This window comes from Mobula birostris, chromosome 18 (assembly GCF_030028105.1).
Source record: "Mobula birostris isolate sMobBir1 chromosome 18, sMobBir1.hap1, whole genome shotgun sequence".
Taxonomy (NCBI): domain Eukaryota; kingdom Metazoa; phylum Chordata; class Chondrichthyes; order Myliobatiformes; family Myliobatidae; genus Mobula; species Mobula birostris.
The window spans coordinates 9,748,717-9,769,136 of NC_092387.1; positions in this window are offsets into that span (position 1 = coordinate 9,748,717).

A 20,420-nucleotide genomic window follows, 5' to 3' on the forward strand; every position below is an offset into this window, starting at 1 on the left:
TAGGCCTAATGTCTCTGCCTGCTCCTGCCCCACGGAACTCATGTCCTCAACCCTCAGCTCACTCTTGGTTCAGCTGCTTCCCCACTACATCCACAATACTTCCCATGTTCTCGATCTCCCCACTAACTTTCAATTCCCTGGCCCTCACTGCCTCATTTTCATCATGGATGTCCAGTCCCTAAACACTTCCACTCCCCTATCAAGAAGGCCTTAAAGCTCTCTGCTGTTTTTCTCAATAAAAGAACCTGCTGGTTCCCCTCAACTACCACCCTCCTCCACCTGGCAGAACTGGTCCTCACCCTCAACAAATTTTCCTTGGGCTCCTCCCACTTTCTCCAGACACGAGGGATAGCCATGGGCCCCAGCTATGTCTGCTTCTTCGTTGGCCTTGTAGAACAGTCCATGTTCCAAGCCTTCCCTGGTAATGTTCTCCAACTCTTCCTGCTCTACATTGACGACTACGTTGGTGCTGCCTCATGCACCCACACTAAGCTCATCAATCTCAGCAACTTTGACTCCAACTTCCACCCTGCCTTTAAATTCACTTGGTCCATTTCTGACACCTCCATCCCTTTCTTGATCTCTCTGTCTCCATCTCTGGAGACAAACTGCTGACCAACATCTTTTATAAACATATCGGTTCCCATGGCTATCTTGACTATACCTCTTCCCACCCTGTCTCCTGTAAAAATGCTATTTCCTTTTCTCAGTTCTTTCTGTCTCTGCTACATTCTTTCCCAGGACGTGGCTTTCCTTTCCAGGACATCAGAGGTGTCCTCCTTCTTCAAGGAGTGGTGTTTCCCTTCCTCCACCATTGATGCCGCCCTCACCTGCATCCCCCCCCCCCCCCATTTCCAGGACATCCATGCTCACTCCATCTTCCCACCACCTTAAAATGGATAGAGTTCCTCTTGTCTTTACCTACCACCCCATGAGTCTCCGCGTCCAGCAAATCATCCTCCCCAGCTTCCTCCATCTCCAAGGGGATCCTACCACCAAACACATCTTTACCTCCCCCCTCTCTCCACTTTCCACATGATTCCCTTGTCCATTCGCCCGTCCCAGCACTAATCCCTGCAAGCAGCTGAGGTGCTACACCTGCCCATTCACCTCCTCCCTCACCTCCGTTCAGGGCCCCAAACAGTCCTTCCAGGTGAGGCAACACTTCACCTGTGAATCTGCAGGAGTTGTCTATTGTGTCTGGGGCTCCTGATGTAACCTCCTCTACATTGGTGAGACCCCTCATAAACTGGGGAACTGCTTCGTCGAGCGCCTCCGTTCCATCCGCCAAAAGTGTAACTAACTTCCCGGTAGACCAACATTTTAATTCCGATCCCCATTCCCATTCCAACATGTCAGTTCCTGGCCTCCTCTTGTGCCATGATGAGGCCACCTAGCAAAACCTTATATTCTGTCTGGGTTCCCTCCAACATGCTGGCATGAATATCGATTCCTCCTTCTCGTAAAAAAATACTGCTCCCCCATTCCTCATTCTGAACTTCTCCCTCTTTTCTCCTGCCTATTATTTTTCCCTGGGTCCCCTCTTCCTTTCCTTTCTCCGATGGTCTATTCTCCTCTCCTATCAGATTCCTTCTTCCCCCGATCTTTACCTTTCCAATCCACTTGACTTTACCTATCACCTTCCAGCTAGCCTCCTTCCCCTCCCCCCACATGTTTATTCTGGTGATCTCCCTCTTCCTTCCCAGTCCTGAAGAAGTGTCTCAGCCCAAAACGTCCACTGTTTATCCATTTCCATAGACGCTGCCTGACTTGCTGAGTTCCCACAGCATTTTGTGGCCTTATGCAGACTCCCTGCTTCCTCAACACTACCAGCCCCTCTGTCAATCTACGTATTGTCTGCAAACTTGGCCGCAAGGCCGTAAATTCTGTCATCCAAATCACTGGAAAGAAGTGGTCCCAATGTGTCACCGGCTGGCCACCAAAATAAGTGCCCTTTATTCCCACTCTTTACCTCCTGCTCGCCAGCCAATCTTCTACCTTTGCCAGTATTTTTCCTGTAAAACTATCTTGTTAAACAGCCTCATGTTCTGCACTTTGTCAAAGGACTTTTGCAAATCCAAGTAAACACCATCCACTGACTCAACTTTGTCTGTCCTGCTTGTTTCCTCAAAGAACTCCAACAGAATTGTCAGGCAAGATTTCCCATTAAGGAAACCATGCTGACTTTGGCCTGTTTTATCATGTGCTTCCAAGTACCCCGAAACTTCATCCTTAGTAATGGACTCCGACATTTTCCCAACCACTGAAGTCAGGCTAATTGGCCTATAATTTCCTTTCTTCTGCCTCCCTCCCTTTTTAAAGAGTGGGGTGACATTTGCAATTTTCCATTCCTCAGGAACCATTCCAGAATCCAATGCTGCCACAATCTCATCAGCCACCTCTTTCAGAACCCATACAGTTTGGGTGACTTACCTGCCTTCAGACCTTTCATATTCCCAAGCATCTTCCCCTGAGTAATAACATTTATACTCACTTCTGCCTCCTGAAATTCTTGAATTTCTGGCAAACTACTAGTGTCGTCCACAGTGAAGACTGACACGAAGTACTTATTAAGTTCATCCATCATTTCTTTCTCCCCCATTACTACCTCCCCAGCAAAATTTTCCAGTCGTTCCACTCTGGTTTCTTTTCACTCTTTACAGACCTGAAAATACTTTTGGTATCTTCTTTTATATTATTGACTATTAAAGGAATCCGTTAGTCTTGCGAGACCATGGATCTGCGCCTGGAAAGTCTTCACCCTCCAGGGTGCAGGCCTGGGCAAGGTTGTATGGAAGACCAGCAGTTGCCCATGCTGCAAGTCTCCCCTCTCCACGACACCAATGTTGTCCAAGGGAAGGGCATAAGGACCCATACAGCTTGGCACCAGTGTCGTCGCAGAGCAATGTGTGATAAAGGGCCTTGCTCAAGGACACAACACGTTCCCTCAGCTGGGGCTCGAACTCATGACCTTCAGGTTGCTAGTCCAATGCCTTAACCACTTGGCCACGTGCTATTGACGAGCTTATCTTCATAATTCATTTTTTCTCTTCTTATGGATCTTTTAGTTGTCGGTTGGTTTTTAAATGCTTCCCAATCCTTGAACTTCCCGCTAGTTTCTGTTACATTATATGCCCCCTTTTTAACTTATGTCTTGCCTTTGATTTCCCTTTTCAGCCACGGTTGTGTCAACCTCCCTTTAGAATACTTCATTGGAATGTATAGTATCTATCCTGCACCTTCCGAATTGCCCCCTGAAACTCATGCCATTACTGTTCTGCCATCATCCCAATGGTGTTCCCTTTCAATCAACTTAGGCCAGTTCGCCTCTCATACCTCTTGAACTCCCTTCACTCCACTGTAATCCTGATACATCCTGCTTTATCTTCTCCCTCTCAGTCTTCAGGAGGTTGATACATTCTTGATAGAAAGAGCGGGAAAGGTTACAGAGAGAAGGCGGGAGAATGAGGTTGGGAGGAACAATAAATTAACCATGATGGAATGGTAGTGCCAAATTGTTGGGCCAAGTGACCTAATTCTGCTCCAGTGCCTTATGTCTCATGGCCTGAGTGTCCTGATACAGATGGCTTGCTTTCAAGGATCATAGTGGCTGTAGAAATATAATCCTCAAAGAATCCATAATCCTAGAGTGGTTCCAAAGATTGAAAAACTGCATGTATAACTTTATTTTTCAATAAAGGACAAAAATGGAAAACATCTCTATACCAATTACCTTAAGATCCAGTGTTGGAAAAATCTTAAATCCATTTTTAAAGAGATGAGAGCAGGATGTTCAGAGAGAGGGAGGAGAAGATGGCGATGCGACGCAGCCGTTCAGGATTGATATCGTATCTGTGAAGTAGGATGTCCTGCACAATCCTAATTTGATGGAGACAGACGTGAGAAGCACAGAGGAACATCTGGAGAAACTTCTGAAATGCCTGCTTCACTGCCGCTGCTACTGTGTGATCGAGAATCTCCGGAGGGAAGGCCCCAAATCCTCGGCCTTGCCTGTTGCCGGGGCCGGGGTTGAAGCGCTCGGCAGACATGGTGCTCGGCGCTCGGTGTCGGGGAGCTGGTCGGAGGCTCAGAGTTTTCAGACGGACTCGGAGTCGGACTGTGGTTGGATGCTTCCGGGATGCTGCATTGGCAAGTTTGCAGCGCTCAAGGTTTACCGCCTGTGTGAGATGATGGGACTTTCGAGAGCCTTTGAGACTGTACCGTGCCCATGGCCTGTTCTTTTCAAATTATGGTATTGCTTTGCACTGTTGTAACTATATGTTATAATTATGTGGTTTTTGTCAGTTTTTCAGTCGGTTTGTCATGTGTTTCTGTGATATCATTCTGGAAAAACATTGTATCATTTCTTAATGCATGCATTACTAAATGACAATAAAAGAGGACTATGTGTCCTCATAATCTAATCTAACCTAAATTAAACAATCTGATAGAGTCAACATGGCTTTAACAAGAATGATGGAAGTGGCTTTTGACGAAGTTGTTTGTGTTCTTTGAAGATATTACAAACTGCATGGATAATTGGGAGCCAGTAGATGTTGTATATTGGGATTTCTAAAAGATATTTGATAAGGTATCACATTAAAGTTTATTACAGAAGGTAAGGTTTGGGGGTGAAACACTATATACTGACATTGTTATGAGAGAGACAAACAAAAAAGAGTGATAAGTGGGTCATTTTTGGACTGGCAATCAGTAGCTAGGGCAGAACTATGCTGAGGTCTCAACTATTTATATCGACACAATGAGACAATGTTTTTTAATATCAAAGGGGTGCATTGGCAAGTTGTGAGGGAGTCAAAAAACCTGCAAAGGGAAGAGGGAGGTTGAGCAAGTGGACAACAGTTGACAGATGGAAAAATGTGAGGTTGTCCACTTTGGAAAGAAAAATGATGAACCAGATTATTATGAAGTGACATGAGGTTACAGAATCTAATGGTACATGGGGTTCCCAAATGCATGAAGCACAAAATCTGACAAGGTTAATGGCATGTTGGCTTTTATCGTGAGAGCCATGGATATAAAAGTAGGGACGTAGATATTTGGTTTACCTGCTTGGCTGAGGAGCCAATTACATGAGGCTACTATCCATGGGGTTGTGAACAGATCCAAATTGGAATCCTGCAACCTCACACAGTCCTAGTGAGACACCACCTGCAGTACTGCAGAATTTTGGGCTCAATGTTTGAGGAAGGGTATAAATGTATTGGGTGGCATTGGTTCACTGGACTGATCACTGGTTTGGAGAAGAATGATATGTGAAAAGAGATTGAATTCCTCTATAAAGTTTAGATGGAGTGGTGGGGGTATTGAAACATACAATTCTGAGGTGCATCCAGAGGGTGCTGTAAAAACTGCTTCTTCTGGGGTGGGGGAAATGATGAACTAAGGGGTGTATCAAGGCAATTGGACTTGCTGTGTTGTCTAGAGATGGTTTGCCACTCATCTGAGAGGCTTCTTCAGTTCTGACCCATGGTGGGTAGTTTTCTGGTTTATAAACTCTGAGTTGTTTAAACATATAGCAATCCATGAGGATCGTTAAGAGTCATAACAGTAATGAGAGGATCATTAGTCTCATCTTTGCGTGAATGGAGGTGTGAACTGTTGTAGAGATGTTAGGACTGCATTGTAAGTAGCTGATAGCCATCTTTGTCAAACTGGAAAACCCATCCCTGAACAGAGGGGGTGGGTTATGACACCACCTATTCAGCTAGTCGACGACACCCTTCATGAGGACTAGAAAGGGAGGGGGAAGATGCCAGAATAAGAAGGTGGGGGAAGGGGAAGGAGGACAAGCAAGAAGATGATAGGTGAAGCCACGTGGGTGGGGAGGGGGAATGAACTGGAGGTTGAGAGGGGGTGGTAGGTCGAAAAGGCAACGAACTGGAGAACAAGCATTCTGATAGGAGAGGAGAGTGGATGATGGGAGAAAGGGAAGGAGGACGGAAGTGATAGGCAGGTGAGGAGAAGAGGTAAGGGGGAAATGAAGAAGAGGGAAGGGGAAGGGTAAAAAATTACCATAAGCTGGAGAAATTGACATTCATGCCATTGTGTTGGAGGCTATCTAGATGAAATATAAGGTGTTGCCACTCCAGCCTGAGAGTGGCCTCATCGTGGCAGAAGAGGAGGCTGTGGACCAACATGTTGGAATGGGAATGGGGATTGGATTTGACCACTGGGAAATTCTGGTTTTTGCAGATGAAGCTGCAGTACTCAAGAAAGCTGTCTCCAATCTACGTAGATGAGACCACATTGGGAGCACTAGATGCAGTAGGTGACCCCAACAGATTTGCAGGTGAAGTGTTGCCTCAGCTGGAAGGACTGTTTGGGGCCCTGAATGGAGGTGAGGGGGGAGGTAAATGGGCAGGTGCAGCACATAAGTGCCAGGAAGGAGATCAATGGGGAAGGACAAATGGTCAAGGGAATTACAGAGGGTGTGACCCTGTGGAATGGAGGGAGTGGAGGAATGGAGTTAAAGATATGTTTGGATCCTGTTGAAGATGGTGGAAGTTGTGGAGACTGATGTGCTAGATGAGGAGGCTGATATGGTGGTAGGTAAGGACAAGAGGGACTCTCTCCTTATTAAGGCAGCAGGAAGGTAGGGTGAGCTCGGATGTCTAGGAAATGGAGGCGATGCAGGTGAGGGCAGCATCAATGGTGGAGGAAGGGAAGTCCTGTTCTTTGAAGGAGGAGGGCATCTCTGATGTCCTGGAAAGGAAACCATCATCCTGGAAACAGATGTGGGGAGATGAAAGAACTGAGAAAAGGGAATGGCATTTTTACAGGGGAAAGGCTGGGAAGAGGTATAGTCAAGATAGCCGTGGGAATTGGTGGGTTGCCAAATGTCAAAATTGGTTGTCTCTGCACTATTCAATCCTAAAATTCATTGTATTCAGCACTGCAGGACAAACAGGTCCTTACTCCCCTCAGCAACTAAGAAGATGCTAGTGGAACTCAATGTGGCAGGAAATGGACAGCCAATATCTCTGGTCTGAGCAACTCAATTCCTCCAGCAGATGGTTTATTGCTCCAGGTTCTTGCCTCAGCAGCCTCCTGTGTCCATATTTCCCATACCAGCCCAGAAAATATTTCTGTCCCCAAGAGTTCCATTACACATTGTTTTAAACCCTAGGTAAATGGGAGTGCATTTGCCTGTGTCCATTCATATTTTCTACTCAGAATTGATGTCATGAGCCATGGTTTTCTGTCTGTCACCCCCGAAGTTCCTAAATCATGCAAGTCCTTATCCCTCCAGTAGCCCTGAACCACTCCTTCACCAGTCTGTAGTGTGGTGCGCCAAGGAAAAGATTCTATCTGGATGCATACTGTAAGTGTCTGGTATGATAACTGCTCTGCACACAACTGACAGAAACTGCAGACAGTTGTGGACACAGCTCAACAAATCACAGGAACCAGCCTCCTCTCTATAGACGCTGTCTGCACTTCACACTGCCTCAGTGAAGCAGCCAGCAGAATCAGATACCCAACCTACCCCGCACATTCCCTCTTCTTTCACCTCCCATTGGGTAGGATGTACAATTGCCTGAATGCGCGTAGCACCAAGCTGAAGGACAGCTTCTATCCTACTGTTATAAGACTCTTGGATGCAACTCCTGTATGATAAGCTGTACTCTTGGCCTCACAAGCTACCTCGTTTTGATCTTGTACCTGAGCTGTAGTTTTTTGGCAGTTTTTACACTTTATTCTGCATTGTTATTGTTTTACCTTGTTCTGACTCAATGCACTGCATAATGATTCAATCTGGATAAACAGCATGCAAGACAAGCTTTTCACTGTACATGTGACAATAATAATCCAAAACCAAGTATTACCCGAAACAGAGCTCAGTATTAATGCCCATCTTCCATGTTGTATCATGCAAACCTCTCAGACATTTTACACTGCTGGTAGAGTCCAACCCTCAAGTCTCAGTGTGGTAGTATTATCTGAATAAGACCAAAAAACACTTTGGAATGCTTGAAGGCTTAAATGTGACATTTTAATTCTTTCAAACAAGTAATCGATTTGTTTATAAAATAAAATACCAATGGAGAATGAAAAGCAAAGCAACAGTCCATGCTGAGAGTTCAGTTAAAATATCGTCAGGGCTACAGCGATCAGAACTCTCATGTTTAGAGACGGATCTTTAGGAGGCTACACAGAGACATGAGAGTAACCATCTGGAATTCTTTTCAGTTAAATTTTTTTCTTCACTATCTTTGAGAAATTCCAGCTTTGGAGATCAGCCTGTAGGGCAAGTTTGGAACGGTCAAAGCGGAAAGGGCAGGTCACAAACTGAATGTGGGTGAGAGAGTTGGAGTTGGCACTGAGGCAGAATGGAACTAAAACTTCTATACTGGATACGAGCTACAAACCAAATACAGACTCGTCACTCCCCACTTGTACAATATTAGTTCATGATATGGGGTTTAACTCTTCAGTTGCCCAATATGGATATAACTAGTTGATGGATCAGAGAGAAATGAAGTGTCCTAGCTTAATATCAACACAGGAATACTTTTCACAGTGCAACAGTTTGTTTTGTGGCCTGGGTGTTTAGGCTTAAACCTCTGGAATGTGACTTAAATTCATGAACAAAATTGCTATGGTGAAGTGTGGGTGTCTACTTCATTAGCATGAAAGACTGCATGAGAAATGAGGATCCCTAGGGTCCTGGACGATCATAATTTCTCATCACTAGATCAGATAATCTGATCATTATTTCATTATTATTTGTTGCTGTGAAGTTCCTTGGGATATCTGAGATCATGGACAAAGCTGTAGGAATATAAGCCCAACTTTTGTTCTTTCATACTGTAGCAAATTGGCTGCCAACAAATGTCCCTAATCACAAGGAAACAACATACAGTCATGGAAAACTTCCCTTTAGATAATTTAAAGAAATTTAATTTCATAAAATGTTCTCAGAAGACAATCAACAACTTTAGATTTTCTGAACTCAATATGTAAGGAAATGGTCTCATTTCTTTATTTAAGTGAAGGTTTGCTTCTTTTCCCCAATGATACGACATCCTTTCAAATCAGTAGGTGAGATGGAGGATACCTTGGAGGAGCTGGTTAAAGAGCGGCACATCATGTCTATGTGCGACAGTCCTCTGCCTCAACCAGAAAAAAAGGTGCTTTTTTCCCGTCATGTCTCCCAGCAGCAAGATAACAATATGTTGCTTCAAAAGCCAGACTTACAACAAACAGGGGAGAAGTTGGGGGACACAGTAGCGCAGGTAGAGCCATTGCCTCAGAGCTCCAGTGGTCCCAACCTCCGCTGCTGTCTGTATAGAGTTCTCCTAAACCGCAGGCCCCGATTTCCTCCCGCACCTCAGATGTGTGCACGTTGGTGAGTTAATTGCACTGAGTGTGTCGGAGGAGCTGATGAGAATGCCGGGAGAATACAATGAGATGGTGAAAATGTGCCTGTTCCTGTGCTGTTTGATTCAGTGTCTCCAGCACTGCCCACTATCTTTGCCATCTTATGTAATGATGCCACAAAGCATTTGTGTAAATGTAGATCTGATGATTCCAAAGTTTAAATACTGAGAAAGTGCCCCTCAGGATCTCTTAGCTACTGTAGCAGACTTCCTGGAGTTGTGTAAACAAAACTCCCTGGATAAACAAAATTCTGCTTCTGTCACTTTGAGCAGGCAGTGTGAGGATCATTATTTACTGAAAGATGTTTCAAAGGCAAGTTCTAGTTGACTTAATAGTACAAGACTGGAAGTCAGGATTGAAGCAGGGCTATGGAACAGTATGGCAAAATATCTGACTGTTTGATCTTATTTGAGGATACAATTCCCATGCGGTATTGAAAGAATATTGACGAGGGCTTGTAGTTGCTCATGACAATTCCGTGCTCTGTTCCTCAACACACAACCTTCGAGATCCTGTGCGTTAGTTATCACTGTTATGGCTGGCATCACTGGTTATCACAGTGAAGCGTGCACAGCCTCACACTTTGGGCTCCTAGAACAAGGCACAGTTGCGGCAGAGAAAAGGCTACACCTATAACGAGCACCCTTCGTCCTTTCATCGGGCAGGGATTCTCCCAAGTCCTCACCACTCCACTCCCCCTCCCTGCTACAACAGGACACAAACCTCTTTATCAGCACCTGTTCCCTTGCAGAAGGTCAGAATCTTGGCCCAAGCTGACAGTTTCTGACTACTCCACCTGAAATAACCCAATGATGGGCAGCAATAGATAATGACCTGTGGGGCTGGAATCTCTGTGCCCAAGCACAACCCCACCTTTTGCGCCCTCCCCACCCCACCCCACCAACCACTCACACGGTGAGCAGCCACAATATGGCTGGAAAAGACATAGTCTGGAAAGAAAAGAGTCTCCCAATTCAGGTTTCAATGTTGTTCGCGCCACAGAATAAGTAAGCAGGTGAGGGCAGTGTTCATACCTGTCTGCTACAACATCAAAATCTCTGAAACTCCAAGAACAATCCCCAGAAAGAAAGTCAGCGCAGAGCACCCACCCTTGACCTCAGCTGAAATCCCCTACTGATTTATACTCCCTGGAACGCAGGAGACGACTTAAGTCTGAAGTTGCAGGAGGAGACTGAATACATTAGGCATTGGATTTCAGCAAATGAGCTCAGCTCTCTAAGATTGGGACTGATCTGCTCACTCAGCACATTTCAGACCATCTAGTCCCACACTGTAAGGAGCAGGAATGAAGGACAGAAACAGGAGCCAGGTGTATTGGTGCTGGGTGATGGTGAGAAAATTCACCCTGATTCATATCACGTTTATATCTTAACCAATTCTTCAAAGCTTTCCCCGAAGCAGTCCCACATGTCACTAAATTTTGTAGTGACATGAGGCTTGTATAGACTTTCTCCTTTGTGATAAATCAGGACGTTCCTTAAATTAGCTGGGGACAGATTTAGAAAGGCTACCCTTGCTGATTCAGAAGCATCTGGTATTCTCAAACTCCAGCTCTCATGCCAGGCCCCTGATACTTTGAAAGAGAGCTGCCTCCAGCAAACACAAAGGACCGGAACCCTTAATAAACTCCCCTGGAGAGGCTTCAGAAAACCTTAGTGAATCAAACAGGTACAAATGGTACACCAGTATGTCCCAACCAACGTGTAAGGGAGCGAGGTTAATTGGATATCTCCTTCAAAGAGACAAAATCATGATCACAAGGGATTCCACAAATGCTGGGAATCCAGAGCAACACACACAAGGTACTGGAGAAGCGGCAGGTCGGGCAGCATCTGTGGAAATGAATGAACAGTCAATGTTGCAGGCTGAGGACTAGACAGAATAAGAGGGTGGGGGGAGGAGAAGGGACACAAGCTATGTTAGAGTGAGCTTTTGGGTAGATGATTCATTTACACTTAAATGACTCTGGTTACTAATCTTCTGTTTGACAAAGTACTGTGGATTAAATTCACAACAATGCATTTCCTAAAAGCTGTGAATATCGGAATACTAGCCAGATGCTGCGGATGGAAGTGTGAAGTTTACAGGTAGTTCCGAAGACAGCCTTATCCATACTTTATAAATATTAATTGTCCTCTATGTTAGCATGTAAAATACCAAATAAATGTATTGTGGATTTGACTTGCACTCCTAAAGGCTGTGAGTACCAACCCAGACACGTTGGCATCAGGAGGCAAGGATGAAGTCAGAAGGTGTGATTTTCTGTATGTAGCTTCAAAAGGAAGCATTGTCTATACTTGTAAATACGAATTGTCCTTTGAGTTTAGCAAGTAAATATCGAGCCCACATTGAGCTAACAGACTTTTCCACCGAAAGCGTCTCTGTCCGTAGACGACTGCTGTACCTTGTTGTGTCGAATAAAGAAGCTGCTTTGTATCTACCAGTGACTCTGTCTCTCTGGTGATTTCACCTGCCCCCACAACAAGCTAGAAGGTGATAGATGAAGCAGGTCGATAGGGGAGAGGAGACAAAGTAAGAAGCTGGGAGGTGATAGGTGGAGAAGGTGAAAGGCTGGAGAAGCGGGGAGTAGACCATGGAGAAAGGGAAGATGGGGGATCACTGGGGGGGTGTAATAGGTATGTGAGGAGAAGAGGGTGGGGGCAGATTGGGGAAATGAAGAAGAAGGAAGGGGAGGGGAAAAATTACTGGAATTTGGAGAAATTGATGTTCGTGGCATCAGGTTGGAGACTACATAGACAGAATATAAAGTGTTGTTCCCCCAACCTGAGAGTGGCCTCATCATGGTGGAAGAGGAGACCGTGGACTGACATATTAGAATGGGAATGGGGATTGGAATTAAAATGGTGACCACCAGGAAGTCGAGCTTTTTTGTGAATGGAGCTGAGGAGCCTGATGAAGTGGTCCCCCAGTGTAGAGTAGGCCGTACCAGGAGCAGCAGGTACAGTAAACGACTCAAACAGATTTGCAGCCGCCTCACCTGGAAGGGTTGTTTGGGTACTGAATGGAGGTGAGAGAGAAGGCGAATGGGCAGATGTGGCACTTCTGTCGCTTGCCGGGGGGGAGATTAGTGGGGAGGGACAAATGGATAAGGGAATCACAGAGGGAGTGATCCCTGTGGAAAGCAGAAGAGGGGGGAAGGTAAAGCTATGTTGGTGGTAGAGTCCTGTTGAAAATGGTAGAAGTATGTGTTGGATACGGAGGCTCAAGGGGTGGCAGGTGCAGACAAGAGGAACTCTATTCCTGTCAAAGGTGGTGTTAAGAAAGGGTGAGTGTGGATGTCCAGGAAATGGAGGGAGTGTGGGTGAGAGCAGCATTAATGGTGAAGGAAGGAAAACCCCATTCCTGAATGAGAAGGGGATCTCAGATATCTTGGAAAGGAAACCCTCATCATGGAAATAAATACTACAGAGACAAAGGAACTGAGAAAAGGGTGTAGCATTTTTGCAGGAGACGGAGTGGGAAGAGATTTAGTCTGGATAGCCTCTGGATTCAGCAGGTTTATAATTGACATCAGTGGACAGTTTGTCTCCAGAGATGGAGAAAGAGAGATCAAAAAAATGGGAGAGAGATGTCAGAAATGGATCAAGTGAATTTAAGGGCAGGGTGGAGGTTGGAGACAAAGCTAGTGAAATTGATGAGCTCAGCATGGATGCATGAAGCAGCACCAATGCATTCGCCAAAGTAGAGCAGGAAGAGATGGTTAGCATTAGCAGGGAAGGCTTAGAACATGGACTGTTCTGCAAGGCCAATGAAAAGGCCGGCATAGCTGGGGCCCATATGGGTACCAATGGCTACATCTCAAGTCTAGAGGAAACGGGAGGAACCAAAAGAGAAATTGTTGAGGTTGAGGACCAGTTCCACCAGATGGAAGAAGTGTAGTGGAGGAGGGAACCTGCTCGGGTCTGTAGTTGAGAAAGAGGTGGATAACTTTAAGGCCTTCTCGATGGGGGTAGAAGTGTACAGGAAGTGGGCATCCATGGTGAAATTGAGGTGAACGGGGCCAGGAATTTGGAAGTTGTTGAGGAGATCTGGAGCATATGAAGTGGATGTAGGTGGGATGAGACCAAGAGGGATAAAATGGAGTTGAGGTGTGTGGATACCAGTTCAGTGGGGCAGGAGCATACAGAAACATTGGGCCTACCGGACAGTCAGATTTGTGGATCTCTGATAGGGGGTAGAGATGAGCAGTATGGGATAGAAAACTATCAGTTGGAGGTAGTGGATCGATGATCTCCAGTTGATAAGGTTGGTGATGGTGAAGGAGACAATCACCTGATTGTCCTGAGGTGGGTCCTTTTCAGGGGGAAGTAAGAGGAGGTGCTTGAGAGTTGCCGCAGGGCCTCAGCAACGTAGAGGTCAGTCCACTAGATTACAACAGCACAACCTTTGTCTGCAGGTTTGATGGTGAGGTTGGGATTGGTGTGGAGAGTTTGGAGAGCAGCGCATTCAGAGGGGTAAGATTCAAGGAGGAAGGAGGAGTGCTGAAGTCAAGCCAGTTGACATCTCATCAGCAATTAGAGATCAAAAGATCCAGAGCAGGCAGAAAACCAGAGCTGGGTGGCCAAGGAGAGGAGGAGGGTTGGAGACGAGAGAAGGAAGCATTGGTGCGGGGTAGAGAACCCAAGACAGAGACAACAGAAGAAGTGTTTGGTGACGTGGCTGGCACTGGACTCACTGAGGTATGGGCGAAGGGGGACAAAGGTGAGGCCCTTACTGAGGACAAAAAAGTTCTACCTCAGAGAGGGAAAAGTGGGAGGAAATGGTGACACGGCAGGCATTAGAGCTGGGTTCAGAGGCGGAAGAGAGTTAATGGCATTAGAGAAGAAGGGAGGGGTGGGGTGCTCAGTGAAGGCAGGGTGGGAAGATGATGGAGGCGCCAAAGCCCCAAGAGGTAATGGGGATGCCTCAGTGACCCAGAGTTGGGGAGTAGTGATGAGGAAAGGGAAGTCCTAGAGCCCTGCAGCACTGAGAAAGGTCTTGGCTTGGAAATAACGGTGGCTGAGTTCGGAACTGGAGTCATCCGGGGTTGTTAGAGCCCAAGGTGGAGATGGCAGAACTATTGGTCTGGAGGCAATCAATCGAATCAAGGTCCAAACGTGAGATGGCAGGGGCCCTAGTCTAGAGACAGTCCAACTCCTTCCTGGACGTGAGGAAGTAGAAGAACCAGCAGTTTGAAGGTTTGGATCAGATGGAGGATGAAGTGCTGGAGAGGTCCATGGCAGGCAGCGGAGAGAGGCCTGGAACTGTGGCCGAGACTGAGACAAGGTCCGCACGTATCTCTATGGCAGAGAGGGTGGCGTGTGGAATTCAAAGGGGGAAGCAGTCAACTGAGTGCAGGTGCCTAGGACCCTTGGCAGGTCCAAAAGGAGAGGCCTGAGTATGGAGCTGGAAGCCATGCGGAACAAGATGGCGGTGAAGACAAGTTCCTAGGGAAGGTTATGTGGCCGTTAGTGAGTCTGGGTGAGTGAGCACATGGTCAAAAGAGTTGGAGGACAGCAGAGGTTACAGAGGAGGAGCAGAGCGAGAGGGACTCAGTGAACTCCTGTCGAAGAGAAGAATTCAGGGTAGGTAGCAAATCATAAACACAGGAGGTTCTGCAGATGCTGGAAATCCAGAGCGACACACACAAAATGCTGGAGGAACTCAGAAGGTCAGGTAGCATGTATGGAACTGAATAAACAGTCAATGCTTCAGGCTGAGAAACTTCACCAAAGTTTGAAGTAAATTTATTATCGAAGTTCATATATGTCACCATATACAATCATGAGATTCATTTTCCTGCAGGCATATTCAATTAATCCATAATAGAATCAGTGAAGGACTGTAGCAATGTGGGCGTTCGTCTGGTGTGTCAAAGATAACAGACTGCAAATACAAAAAGAAAGAAATAATAATAATAAATAAACAAGCAATATATATCAAGAATATGAGATGAAGAGTCCTTGAAAGTGAGTTCATAGGTTGTGGGAACATTTCAGTGATGGGGCGAGTGAAGTTGAGGGAAGTTATCCCCTCTGGTTGAAGAGCCTGATGGTTACGGGGTAATGATTGTTCCTGATCCGGCTGGTGTGAGTCCTGAGGCTCCTGTACCTCCTTCCTGGTGGCAGCAGTGAGGAGAGAGCATGGTCTGGGTGGTGGGGAGCCCTGCTGATGGATGCTGTTTCTGGTGACAGTGCTTCATGTAGATGTGCTCACTGGTGGGAGGGCTTTACCTGTGATGGATTGGGCCGTATCCAGTACTTTTCGTAGGATTTTCCGTTCAAGGGCATCGGTGTTTTCATACCAGGCTGTGACGCAGCCAGTCAATATACTCTCCAGCGCACATCCGTAGATTACCAAAGCTTTAGATGTCATGTTGAATCTTCGCAAACTGTTAAAGAAGTAGAGGTGCTGTTGTACTTTCTTTGTAATTGCACTTACGTGTTGGGCCCAGGACAGATTCTCTGAAATGATAACACCGAGGAATTTAAAGTTGCTGACCCTCTCCACCTCTGATCCTCTGTTGAGGACTGGGTCATGGACCTCTGGTTTCCTCCTCCTGAAGTCAATAACCAACTCCTTGGTCTTGCTGGCATTGAGTGAGAGGTTGTTGTTATGGCACCACTCAGCCTGATCTCCCTCCTATATACCGATTCATTACCAACTTCGATTTGGCCTGAGACAGTGGTGTTATTACCAAAGTTGACAATAACATTGGAGCTGTGCTTAGCCACACAGTCATGAGTGTCCGGTGAGTAGAGCCGGGGGCTGAGCACACAACCCTGTGGTGCACCTGTGCTGAGGGAGATCATGGAGGAGATGTTGCCAATCTGAACTGACTGGAGTCTGCAAGTGAGGAAATCAAGGATCCAACTGCACATGGAGGTATTGAGGCCAAGGTCTTGAAGCTTATTGATTATTTTTGAGGGGTTGATGGTATTGAATGCTGAGCAATAATCAATAAACAGTAGCCAGATGTATGCATCTTTGCTGTCCAGATGTTTCAGGGTTAAGTGAAGAGCCAGTGAGATGGTATCTGCTGTGGACCTGTAGCTCTGGTAGGCAAATTGGAGCAGGTCCAAGTCGCTTCTCAGGGAGGGGGTGATAAGTTTCATCATCAATCTCTTAAAACGCTTCATCACGCTGGATGTAAGTGCTACTGGACATGTCACTGAGGCAAGTCACCACATTTTTCTTAGGCATCGGTATAACTGAAGCCTGCTTGAAGTAGGTGGGTGTGTCAGACTGCCAAAGCGAAGTTAAAGATCTCAGTGAGCACTCCAGCCAGTTGATCAGCACAGGTCTTTAGTACTTGGCCAGGTACCCTCCTGAATGTTGGCCTGAGACTGAAACCACAGGATCACTGGGCACTGTGGGAGTTCATGATGGTTCCTCCAAGTTTTGATGGTCAAAGTGAGCATAGATGGAATTGAGCTCACCTGGCAGCGAAGCCCTGTTGTTGCCAGCGTCGCTTGGTTTTACTTTTTAAGATATGACCGCATTCAAACCCCACCACAGCTCCCGAGCCTCCTTTGTTGAATTGCCACTTTGCCCATGTGATGGCTTTCCTGAGATCGTACCTGGACTTTCTGTTGCTTTCTTGGTCACCAGACGAGCATGGCTCTGAACTGGTCCTCAGCAGGTTTGTGGATCTCATGGTTCATTCAGGGTTTCTGGTAGGGGAAGACTCTGAATGATGTTGTGAGGACAGACTCATCTACAACTCTTTCTATAAAATCCATGACAAACATGGTATATTCATTCAGATTCACGTATGAGTCTTTGAACACAGCCCAGTCCACCAACTCGAAGCAATTCCATAGCCTCCTGTGACTACCTCTTTGTTGTTCTTACCTCTGGAACCTTGCTCTTTAGCCTCTGCCTGTAGGAGAGGGACAGCCAAGTGATCAGATTAACTAAAATGCAGTCTAGGCATGGAATGGTAGGCTTTCCTTATCTTAGTCATCAGGAGTCATCATCAGGAAGTTATCATCAGGACTAGAACGAAAGGGGCAAGAAGCCAGGATAAGAAGGTTGGGGGGGAACGAAGTACAAGCTAGAAGGTGATAGGTGAAGCAGTAGGTGGGGGAGGGGGATAGAGTAAGAAGCTGGAAGGTGATGGGTAGAAAAGATGAAGGGCTAGAGAAGAAGGAGACTGGTAGGAGAGGAGAGTAGACCACTCTTTGCCTCCTGCCAATCAGCCACTGCTTTATCCATGCTAGAATATTTCTTGTAATACCATGGGCTCCTAGCTTGTTAAGCAGCCTCATGTGTGGCATCTTGACAAAGGCCTTCTGAAGATCCGAGTACTGTACACAACATCAACCAGTTCTCCTTTGTCTGTCCTGCTTGTTATTTCTTCAAAGAATTCCAATAAATTTGTTAGGCAAGGTTTTCCCTTGAGGAACCATGCTGACTATAGCTTATTTTAGCAAGTGCCTCCAAATACCCTGGGACCTCATCCTTAACAATCGACTCCAGCATCTTCCCCGCCACAGAAGTCAGACTAACTGATCAATAATTTCCTTTCTTCTGCCTCTCTCCCTTCTTGAAGAGTGGAGTGATGTTGTTGGACTAGGCTACCTTCACTAATCCTCCTCCTCACTGTGGTGATCTACAGGGAGGTTTCTGGCAGAAATTTAGCTAACCAATCACAAAACAAAAGGAACTGGTTCAGGATCTTTATTTTCCAGTTTGTCTCTTCCCTCCTGTGAATCAATTCAGCTGATTGACCATGGGTGAGAGAGGCAATCACTCCAGGCAGTACCCATTCTCTCAATGAGGCTAAGTGGTGATTTTACAGAAATTTATAAAAGCATGAGGGGCATAAATAGGATGAATGGTCACAGTCTTTTTCTTTCAAGGCAGAGGAGTCTAAAATTGAAGGACATTTGAAGGTTTGAGCTAAGGAGCGTTTTGCATACAGAGGAGGCCGTGTGAATGAAATAGTAGAGACAGGCACAATGTTCAAGAATCATTTAGACAGGCACAGGGATAGAAAAGGTGTAGAGGGGCATGAGACAATTGCAGACAAATAGGATTGGCTCAGGTAGGAAACTCAAGGAAGATACATAAAGTGCTGGAGAAACTCAGCAGGATCTATGGAGGGGAATAAGCAGTAGACATGTCAGGATGAGACCCTGGGAAAGAAGGGGGCAGAAGCCAGAACAAGAGGCTGGGTGGACAAGCAGTCAGGTGATAGGTCAGACCAGGTGAGGAGGTAGATTGGAGGGTGGGGAATGGGGATGTTGTGAGAAGTTGTGGGAGGGGATAGGTGGAAGAGGTAAAAGACTGAAGAATAGGGAATCTAATAGGACAGGAGAGTGGGTCATGGGATAAGTAGAAGGAAGTGTGGAAACTTGATCAGCATGGACAAGTTGGACCAAAGGGCCTGTTTCTCCAATGTAGAACTCTGCCACTCTTCCCCTCCTTCCATTGCAACGCGCCCAGTCTCACTGAGGTTCCTGCATCATGACCTTAGAGGTCTCCAACACTTCCAGCATCGTCACTGGGCCTAAATCCTGGAACTCACCACCCAGTCTAAAGGCCTTGCAGCAGGCCTCTTCACTCTCTCTGGCACAGTAAGCACTGGTGTTACCAGTCAGTGTGACAGCCTGTGACTCAAATAATCAGGAAAAAACTGACAAGTGGGGCTGACTTGGACATGGCATGATGGCTGGCATGGACTAGTTGGGCCAAAGGGCCTCTGTGCCATATAACTCTAACTGTGACATCCGACAGAGAGAAGGGAAAAAGGTACAAAAGTGAAGGTCTGTGATGGATAGAAGGAGCAAGGCAGTAAGGAATTCAGCAAAGGTTGAAGGGAAGTGGGAGAGGTTTAAAGGAGATGTAAGTGAGGTTTCTCACAGTGTGATGGATATATATAATCAAAAGTTCATCAGAAACATTAAATGTCGTTCTCTCTCTCCAGATGCTGCCTGACCTGCTGAATGTTTCTATCATTTTCTGCTTTTATCACTTCAGGATAAATTTTACTGCTAGTGGAATAGATTTTGTTTTCCCCTCCACCAATGACTTTAATATTAAAAAATGGAACTGTTCAACAGAAATGAAAATACCTAAATGTATTTCCAGCACTGCAGATTTTCACCTTTGTGTTGTTTCCAATGCTGCCTCAGAGTTTAATCTTCAGTTGCTGGAGATGATGAGGCAGTCCAGAAGGTTGAGAGCCATACAGAATGCCATAGAACAGAGAAAACTACAGTACAAGATCAAGCCTTCAGGCCCACTATGTCTCAACCAAGTTTGTAAGACATGATGCCAATCTCAAATAAGTTCATGCTTTTCAAGATGTGAGTAAATCCCATTGCTATGAATCTTCTCCAGCGATTTCTGTACCTTTGCTATGGCTCACTGGCCTATAATTTGCAAGTCTGTCCCTGCCTCCCTTCTTTAAAGAGGGCTTTTCTCCAGTTTTTGGAGACTCCACATGTGGCTAAAGTTGGTACAAACACCTCTGTCAAGGCCTCAGCAATCTCCTCCCTTGCTTTGCTCCATAATCTGGGATAGACACAAAAAATACTGGTAAAATGCTGGTGAAAGCAGCAGGCCAGGCAGCATCTATAGGAAGAGGTACAGTTGACGTTTCAGGCTGAGACGTTTTGGGTCAGGACAAAGGGTTTCGGCCCAAAACGTCGACTGTACCTCTTCCTATAGATGTTGCCTGGCCTGCTGCGTTCACCAGCATTTTACCAGCATTTTTGTGTGTGTTGCTTGAAATTCCAGCATCTGCAGATTTCCTCGCGTTTGCGAATTTGGGATAGATCCCACTTGTCACACCTCAAACTGGCTACTAGAAGGAGACAGAGATGACAAGGGCAACTCCTTTCTGTTCACCTGTTCAGGCTAATTATTGGTTCATTGTTATCATCTGGGCCTTGTTTGTAGCTCTATATAAATTCCTTATCCTTTGTAGGGTCTTTTTAAACTTGGACTTGGAGTCATCTTTTGTAAGTGAGATTGTGTCTTTATTT